Source organism: Aedes aegypti, chromosome 3 (assembly GCF_002204515.2).
Source record: "Aedes aegypti strain LVP_AGWG chromosome 3, AaegL5.0 Primary Assembly, whole genome shotgun sequence".
NCBI lineage: Eukaryota > Metazoa > Arthropoda > Insecta > Diptera > Culicidae > Aedes > Aedes aegypti.
In genome coordinates, this window is record NC_035109.1 from 407,657,229 (window position 1) to 407,666,370 (window position 9,142).

Genomic DNA, 9,142 nt, shown 5'->3' on the forward strand with positions numbered 1-9,142 from the left:
TGGAACAAACCCTAGCATGTGACCCTTAAAATTTCATGAATTTCCAGCGCCAATTTGTTGGTGATCAAAGCAACTGAATTACTCATTATGAAAATCCATTAGAAAACTTGATAATAAATCTTCGAGCTGTTAGTAGAATACCTATAAGTAGATGATAAAATCGAATTTAGTACTCCAATAGTGGAAATAAATGGTATAATACTAAATTCGGTTTTTTCATCTACTAATCCTAAGTTTATAAAAAATACAAAAACCTACAATAAAAGCGTGATAAAAAAGCAAAACATATGAAAAAAAGAAACTTATAACTATGAAGATAGCAAATCATTTAGAAAAAAGAATAATACAAAAGAGAGACGGCAACGTGTACCAGCTGCGATAAGATAAGACAAGATAAAAACTAACAATATCAAATAACACAAGATAATGCCCATATAAAACACTAGATAACTTTAGATATCAGATAACACCAGAGAATGTCACATACGACTTTCATCAGGCCGAATATGGGCAGATGACCAAATTACATTTGATATGTTTTGATTTCTCAGTTAATGACTGTGGAAATATTCATTGAACACTAAGCTGAGAAGCAGGCTTGTCTCAGTGAGGACGTAATGCCAAGAAGAAGAAGAATGTTTTGATTTAAATTAACTAGTTTAGACTATTTATATTTTATCAACTAACACTACTGAATTTGCGGAAGATGCATTGAAGTTAAAATTTCATTTTGGAACGTATATGAAAACAAGCGTTTCAAATTGTTTTTGTCTGCAATGAGAGCCACGCGAAAACCGCGTGGCTGTTGTCCGAAAAACGTGGCACCAAGCAAGCCACGCGGGATTTCCCTATAACAACCTGGAACATTAGCAAATTTGGAGCGTGTATATATCTATTTACCTATAGGTCGACCACTTCATTCCTCCAGTTCACGTACCGGGACAAAACGACGACAGGACTCTTACTTGCTTTCCGAATGGAGAAGATTATTTAGATTTTACTATACAGTCTCGTCACGAAACATCGATATTGAATGTGACAAATTTTATATGAATATATATGTAGCGAGATTGATGATCGAAGTAGGCAAAAAGCGACTCAGCTTTACAACGCCAACTTCTTTTAAAATTTTAATTTGACTCGCTTTTCGCCTGCTATGATTGTTAACCTTACTATATATTTCGATAAAATTTGGCAATTGATTCTTTGGATCAATAAATTACTCCTCAACTGCTTGGAGCTTACGGTTCCTCGTGAAAGGCATCAATTTGTGCAAAATTCACTGTCGTCATAGGAATAGCAGACACGCGCGTCAATCGACGCGTCGCGGCAAGGTGGACAGTTTTCCGTTTTTAGCACACACACAGTGAGCACAAACGCGAACAGGAACGGCAAATCGAGGCTGACACGGATTAAGGCCTTTGGCAGGGTGGATGGCATTGACCACCTATATCCTTCGGTTCCGGAGTACACCGAACTGTCCTGACACCGGAACATGAACCGGGACAGCAGAGGGTGGGGTTCCATATGTATTTGGCACCCTATTTATTTTATCACGCCGCCGACTATGCGATGCGATGTTACGAATTTGAGGAGATAGAGATTCCGTTCCTGCGCGCTCGTAGCCTACTAGGTTATTGGCATGTGGCGCAATTTTTTTTCTGTCCCGTCTGCTGTCTTTATTGCAACCAATGCAGAAAATAGGGAAACGATTTTTTTTTCTGGTTGTTCACGTGATTGGGAATACTCTTCGTTCAAATACAGGAATAGCAGATAATGGTGGGTTGAAAAGTAATTTTACGCAACAAAAAATCGTAATGTCAGATTGCGTTCTATCCGGAAAAAAGTCCGCACAAGACATCGGTTATTGCTCGAGGACAAACGCTATCTTGCAGTTGAAAAGTATAAAAGAATTCTTGAGAAACTCTATCCAGCTAAGGGGTGGGTGATTTGTTCTAGAAATTCAATAATTCCTCCCTAACAAAACAACAGCGAAATATCCAATATGCCAACAGTCAGGAAGCAAGGAAATACTAACATGCAAAAAGCCGAAGGGACAGACAATAGGGCAGGAGGTACCCATAATTTCAGAAAGTACGGCGAGACGTCTGCCCTAGACTGCTGACGTCGTTCTTCGCGTTTGTTCAGAGCCAATAGGAGAAGAGAGAGTTGGGGGCTTTGACTGACTGCAAGCGCTCAGTACAGCCAGGACATTCGCGACCAAGTCTGGTGAAGGAAAGTGCTGGAAGCGATTCAAATCGGATAGCCACTGGTATGAGGTAGGATGACTAACGAATTAGGCGACGCACATTGAGTCCGAATGGGTGAAAAATGGACAAGCTACTCTCTAAAATAAAGTTACTCAAAATTGGACTTCCACCATGTGTGTTTCACAATTTCTAAAAAAAAATATTTTGTTTGTGATTTACATACTGTCTTGGTAGTGTTATCCGAACAATATGCCAAGCCGTTGCCATAGGGGACGTTAGTCATAAGAAAGGACGTTTCAAGTAATATTGCTGTGTGTGTTTGAAATGCAAATATCAAATGCGGGAACACCAAACGCGATAAGATTTCTCACAAGGAAGGCGAAGTCAAAGATAGCTTTTCTTTGCTAGGTTGGCGGTGATATGGATCACAGTTGCTAGGTGTCCTTTGATCAGTTAGTGTTACCGCATTGAGAACGCATTTGAACTAGATTTGCACCTCAAACGAAAACAGCAATACTGTTTGATATGGTATGCCCGTTTCAACATCTAATATGTTTTCCATTTCTCTCGCCGTTCCCTTACGGTACCTTTCCATCTAGTTTTCATTGCTTTCGTTTCCTTGCTCCTTATTACTTTGAGCAAAACAAACGGATATGCCGGTAAACAAATTAGAAAAGAATATGATTTATGCGGAATTTTCTCAAACTACACGACGCCAGAGATGCTTAGTATTGCGAAGTTTCTTCATGTGTAATCTACTTTGCAAAAAAAGAAGAAGAAGTTATAGTATCAAGTTTTTTAGGCATTTCAAAATTCAAAATATCAATATCAATCCAACAAAATAACTTTAAGTTGAGGAATTATTTCATACCTCTATCCAGGAAATCATTTACTTAACTAAATGAAAAACCGAATTTAGTACTATACTTATAGGTATTCCACTAAACAGCTCGAAGATTTAAAATCATTCATCATCATGATTTTTTTATATATCTGTTTACATCTCACAGACATTTCACAAAGGATATTATCAACAATCAGCAAAGATTCTTACTTACTTACTCTATGCAAAAAAATCTCACTTTCACTCTTGCATGAAATTTAAAAAAAACGAGGCCACCTAAAGTCAAATTTCCATACAAAATCAAAACAGTGCAGTGTCTTTTGGATGGATTCAATCATCGCTCCCTCTTTGGGGTTCTCGATTGCTGCTCCTATTTTTCAATCTCGTTGCAACCTGCGATACATTGCCGATCGTGGACCGCTACAGATGGGATGTTTTCCTTCGCTTGCTTTGATCGTGCTTCAAAATCGAATGAGAATGAGTTCTACAATGCTTGTTTATAGCATTTATATCAGTGGTCTTCAGTCCTGTTTTTTCATCAATTTTAATTTAACATCTACAAAATTGTTTGATCGATTTACTCAAAATTTGTATCTCAATTTGTTTAATTAATTTGGGGATTTAACCTTGTGGCACTCATGATTGTCACTCTAAAATATACCTCTTTAATGTATTCGAGCCCTCTGAGCCCTCTTGAGATTGGAGTACCTTTTGATTTCGCCCTAATTGTTTATCTTTGACAGATACAGGAAGTGTAGCCTTCTTCAGTGTCAGTTACTCGTATTCACTGTAACGAGTAACTGATACTGGAGAAGGCTACAAGTGGTAGTAGAAATACGCGTATCCTTCATACACAGAAAAAATATTTAAATTTCAATGTGATGTAAACTGAAGTGTACTGTAAAAATAAATCAAATTCGTGTGTTGTTACAGCATCATGTAAACTTAAATGAATAAACATTCAATATTCAACTAAAATTGCTTGAATATTACATGATCGTGTAAATTTAACGTGAAATCAATTGAAAAATAATGGATTGGTCGTTGAAATTTTGATGCTCCAAATATGTTCATGAAAATAAACCTAAATTTACAACCCAATGGAAAACTACACGGAGAAAATGAAGTACTCAAAAGTGAGTTCATTCCCTCCTCAATTCAGAGGGTTCGTGCGTTAACCTAATTTTGGGTTGATGGGGTAGAAGTTGTTTTCATTTGCTGCCATGCGAAAAAATACCTACTGGCCAAGTTCTTTTCACTCAACCGGTAGATCAAATAACTCAATTCCCAGTATTATGCCTCTTACTCAAATTTGAGGTAACGCACAAAGGTTCGGTTTTTGGGTTGTTTTGCTCTTCGCTTTCTGACAACAATAGAAGGAGTGAATGAAATAGGGAGAGAAAAATAACTCAAAATTAAGATAAAAAATACACAAACATGGGTTTTCCGTTTTCTCCGTGTACGACTCTAAATACAGATGAACAACCGAAAGAATGAGCACAGCGAATGACTAACGCAAAAATAAATGAATCAAAGCGATCGTAGTTCACGTGTTTGTTTTGGATCGCAGGATTGTCGCTCAAACATTCACAAGTGATTCAATTCTTGGTTCGCAATTGAATGCGAATTTGCATTCATTCTTTCGATCCATAGCATTGCTGTTTATTTCCGCAAGTTGTGCAGCTGATGATGCGTTACATACATAGGTAGTAGAGATGGTCGGGTTCGAGGTTGAACATTATGGTTAGCGGGTCGGATTTGAAAGGCTAAAAAATAAATATCGGGTATTGGTCGAATTCGGGCTTGAAAAATATCGGATTGGGGTCGGGTTTGGTAAGCATTAAATACAGATCTACAATCGGAACGCGTCCTTATTCATCAGAAACGATGAATGCATATACTATTTTTTCAAAATCGATTTTTATTAGGGTGTTTCTTCCAAGAACAAATCGGGTTCAGGGTTAACCAGTGGCATATTTTCGGTTTCTGGGTTTGGTAATTAATTATTGTCTCGGGTTCGGGTCGGATACGGGTTTGAAAAACTAAAATAAGGGATGGTACACAAATTATCTTACGCTAAATTTCAACTTTTTGACCCCCTCCCTCCCCTTTGACACACTTTTTGTATGACATAATTTGTGGAGCGTAACATAATTTGTGCATGACCAAGTGACTTTAGGCAGCGTTTGTGACACGATTTTTTATTTAGGTTTTTAAAAATTTACGTCCAGAAAAGAGTCGCCCAAGTTTCGAGCTCGAGTTCGAGTTTCGCGTTGCCGGAATGAGTTTTTGTGTTTGTATCGCGTGTATCGACTGAGCAGATACCGGACGTGAAACATTTTCATTCACGTCAAAATTGTCTTTTCTTAGTTTCTTCAACTAGTAAATATTTTTAGCTTTTGAATCAATTTAAGTGAAGTTGGTGTAAATAGAAAACGTGTGACATACAGCCTTCCGTGCTGTAATTAAAGATGAGTTTTGGCCATTGGGATTCGGATCACGAGAAGATTGCGGATGTTGCAGGCAATTTGGTGAGTTTGTTCCATTTTACAATGGCAAAAGTTCCGCAAGCGGTTTTTCGCGTTTTTTTTTCATTACGGAATGCATTTTTACTCAGTTTACGCGTTTCGGCCGGATGGTTGGAAAATAATTTGGCTGTGAGTATAGTGTCATTTGATTGTGTTGCTTACTCCTGCGGGTGGGCAAGAGCTGGAATCGTGATCAGTCGTGTTCGTACGGATACGGAAAAGTATCGCGAAGTGCGTAGCAGTGTTTGTCATTCGATTGTGTTGCTTGCTCCTACGGTCGCTTGTCGCAAAGTTGGTCATGCGCAGTAACATTTTTTTTTACAGATGTGTGATTCAGATAGCATTGTTTATTTATTTTTATTTTTTTGCATACATCCGATGGCCCTGGAGGGATCGGTTCTGCTTTCTACCAAGCAGAATGTCACAACCGTAGAACGCGCGATCATTCTCTTTTTTTCACGGTAAACCATATTGCTCATCCTGTAAATAAAGCATTGTTATTCTCTTTTGATTGCCGGCATTCAAAAGATTAAATTTAAAACGATTTGATTTTCAATATCGAACTATTCAAAGGTCATTTTAGTAATAATGAAAAATAAATAAAAGAATAGGTACATCTATCTCATTTTTTATAAAACAGGCATAAGGGCTTATGCCGACACTTATAGTGACGAACCATTCATAGTTTGTTCAACGAGTAAATAAATATAACATTGAATATAATGTAGGAAAGACCTCACCAAATTCTTACTCCAGCAATAGGAAGCTTAAACACTCCAGCACACAAGAGAAGTAGAGAAGTAGATAATTCAATCCTATTTTCTTCCTTGGATAACTGCTTGCAAAACGGGGTTTCTCCGCAAATCCAACCTCTTCTCGCTTTATCCAGTCGCTACTCCTGGTGCACAATAACACTACTGGACCATTCTGCTCATAACTGCATATTTGTCACATTCGACATTTTTGACAAATTGGAGTTGATACCATGGAGAGTCATCAAATTATAAATACTTTCGATCAACTTAATGAAATCTGTGCGATTGTTCTAGAAAATTAGAAAATACTATGTTGTTTTGTCACATTGGCAATTATAACCGCATAACAGTCACATTGAGCTTATAAATGTGCCTTGTAATGTAATAGCAATGAAATTTCTGTCAGAATTATTTTCTGACTATTCACCTAGTATGCGATATGTAGGAGATCGCAGCAAGCCGCGCGCGCGGGCGGATGCGTTTTGAATTTTGTGCCACGTTTACCTCGTTCCGTGTTGTTTTTTATTTTTCTCTCATTTCGGCTGGTTTTCACCAGATTCGGCGGATGGTGCTATGCCACTTGCAAATGTTCTGTGGAAATATATTTTTCAAAGTGATTTAAGTCATTTTTTTTACTTTTATTCGATTTGCTTGCATTTTGCTCGAGAATGCTCTGTGATGGCTTCAGCAATTGAATGCGTTTCGCGCGACTCGTTTTTTTTTTTATCTCCGGCGTGTGTTGAGCGTGTTAATTCAAAAATTGAAGTTTCAATGTCGATTTTTCGAGCGGTGCTTGATTATCAGAGGAGCGACGGATTTCACGACGGAGAAGTTTCGAAAAAGGAATTTGGTGAGTTTGTTCTGATCAGAAGCGCATGATTACGATGCGTAATTAATAACCATTTGTAGGGCAGAACGTCTACCGAACGTATCCTATGGCACTACCCTTTCCATCAACATTCCACAACATCCCGTAACACCTATGAGAGGTCGTAGAGTTCTCTGCATCTTTCTTAAGTAGGTGTTTAATCATTCATTCTTTCCCATTCCCCAGCTTTCGCAAGGACGTGGCCAGGACAGCTCTCGATTATTGGAGGATGCGTCATCTTGTCTAAGAGTTAGAGGTTAGTCCCAAATTTCTGACTTTGGTAACGGACGAGAAGGAGACAACCCTCATACAATGGTCTAGGACTGTACCACCTACGAATTTGTGCGAAATGCTTAATGCTAATGCTAATGCTAATTCACCTAGTATGCGATATGAGTTATACAGAATAACATCCTCAAATAAGCACTTTTGAGTTCCTGGTAATTTTTTGAAATTTTAGTTTCCTCCCATACTGAAATAAGTATTCCATTTACTCAATGTCTACTTTTGTCAAATGTTACAAATATGCAGTTATGGGCAGTATTCTTCTTATAAATTGTTAGTCTCTATAACAACGTCGGCACTGAATCAAACGCGAGCATAATTAAAAAATTCACAATCTTGCACCGACCATTTGACCATTCTGCCGGCCGAATTAAATATCACTTGAAGAAGCAAATATTTTGTACACAGTCAAGCTGAGAAAAATTTTAACCCTGGATAAGACATTGATAGTTACCTTATTTGAGTTGAGGAGCGTTCGAACGATATTTTCAGGTGATTTGTCCGTGCAACAGGAAAAAATACCATAATTCGTAGCATACTAGCTTGTTCTTTTTTGACTCCTATATAATTTGAACAGCATGAAAAAAGCTGAAAAAAAATTCAAAGTAGATTTTTTCAAAACTAGGTTTTTGTCACTGACAGCCTTTTGCTTTTATGAGGGGGTTAATTCATGCCAGTCGATACCACAATACTAAGAAAACGTTGAACAAGAGATTTCTCTAAAGATACTTTTAGCAATTGCTCTAGAGATTCTTTCCATTTTTTTATAGAAATTCCTCCAGTAGTAGAAATTCCTTGCGTTTTTCTCAAAACAGTCTCAAAAGTTTTGTTTTGGGTATTTTTCCAGGGGTTTTTGTTCTGAAAAGAAGGTATTAAACTTAGGTAGGTTCTAAAGTCCCCCTAATGAACAAAGATCTCTAAAATACCTCCTGGACTCTTGAGAAAGTTTTTAAAGATTCGCTAGATAATTTGTAATTTCTATTACATTTAGTTGTGTATTCTAGTGCGAGAAAATTCCTTTAAACTCTAATATTTTGCTTATTTCGTGACAGATTAGCATATTTTGTCTATAATATGGTCCTTGTTTATTCGAAACTGAGAATGTCTAAGCTTTCTTATACTAAATTTCCTCAAAATTCGCTACGGAAACCGAAAAAAATCAATCGAATCTCGGGATAGTATTCCGCAGGATTTTCTAAAGAAATTTCTCGCAAAAAATTGGGCAAAATCTTTATAGAAATTTTTGTCGTAATGATTGGAGAAATTATTGTGAAAATTTCTGTGTAAGAACCCCTCAAGGTATTTTGGATTTTTGGGAGGAAAAGTTGATGAATTTCAAAAAAAAACTTTAAGCTATTTTTGTTTTTAAACACTCTGGAATTAATCTTTGTGATTTTCCTCGAAAGAAATTTTGTAGAAATCCTTGGAAGATCTCGTAGAGTAACAACTGGAGAATTCTGTTGAAGGAATAGTGAGAAAACATCTGAAGGAAATTCTAGGATATTTTTGGAAAAATAAATCCAAGTAAGACCTGAGGAAATTATTGGAGGTATTAGCTTTGCTGTTCTGAAGTATTTCCTGGAGCAAATTCTGGAGAAATTTTCTTTCTTTGAGAATTGGTAGATTAGTAGAAAGCTGTAGTAAAATTTTGG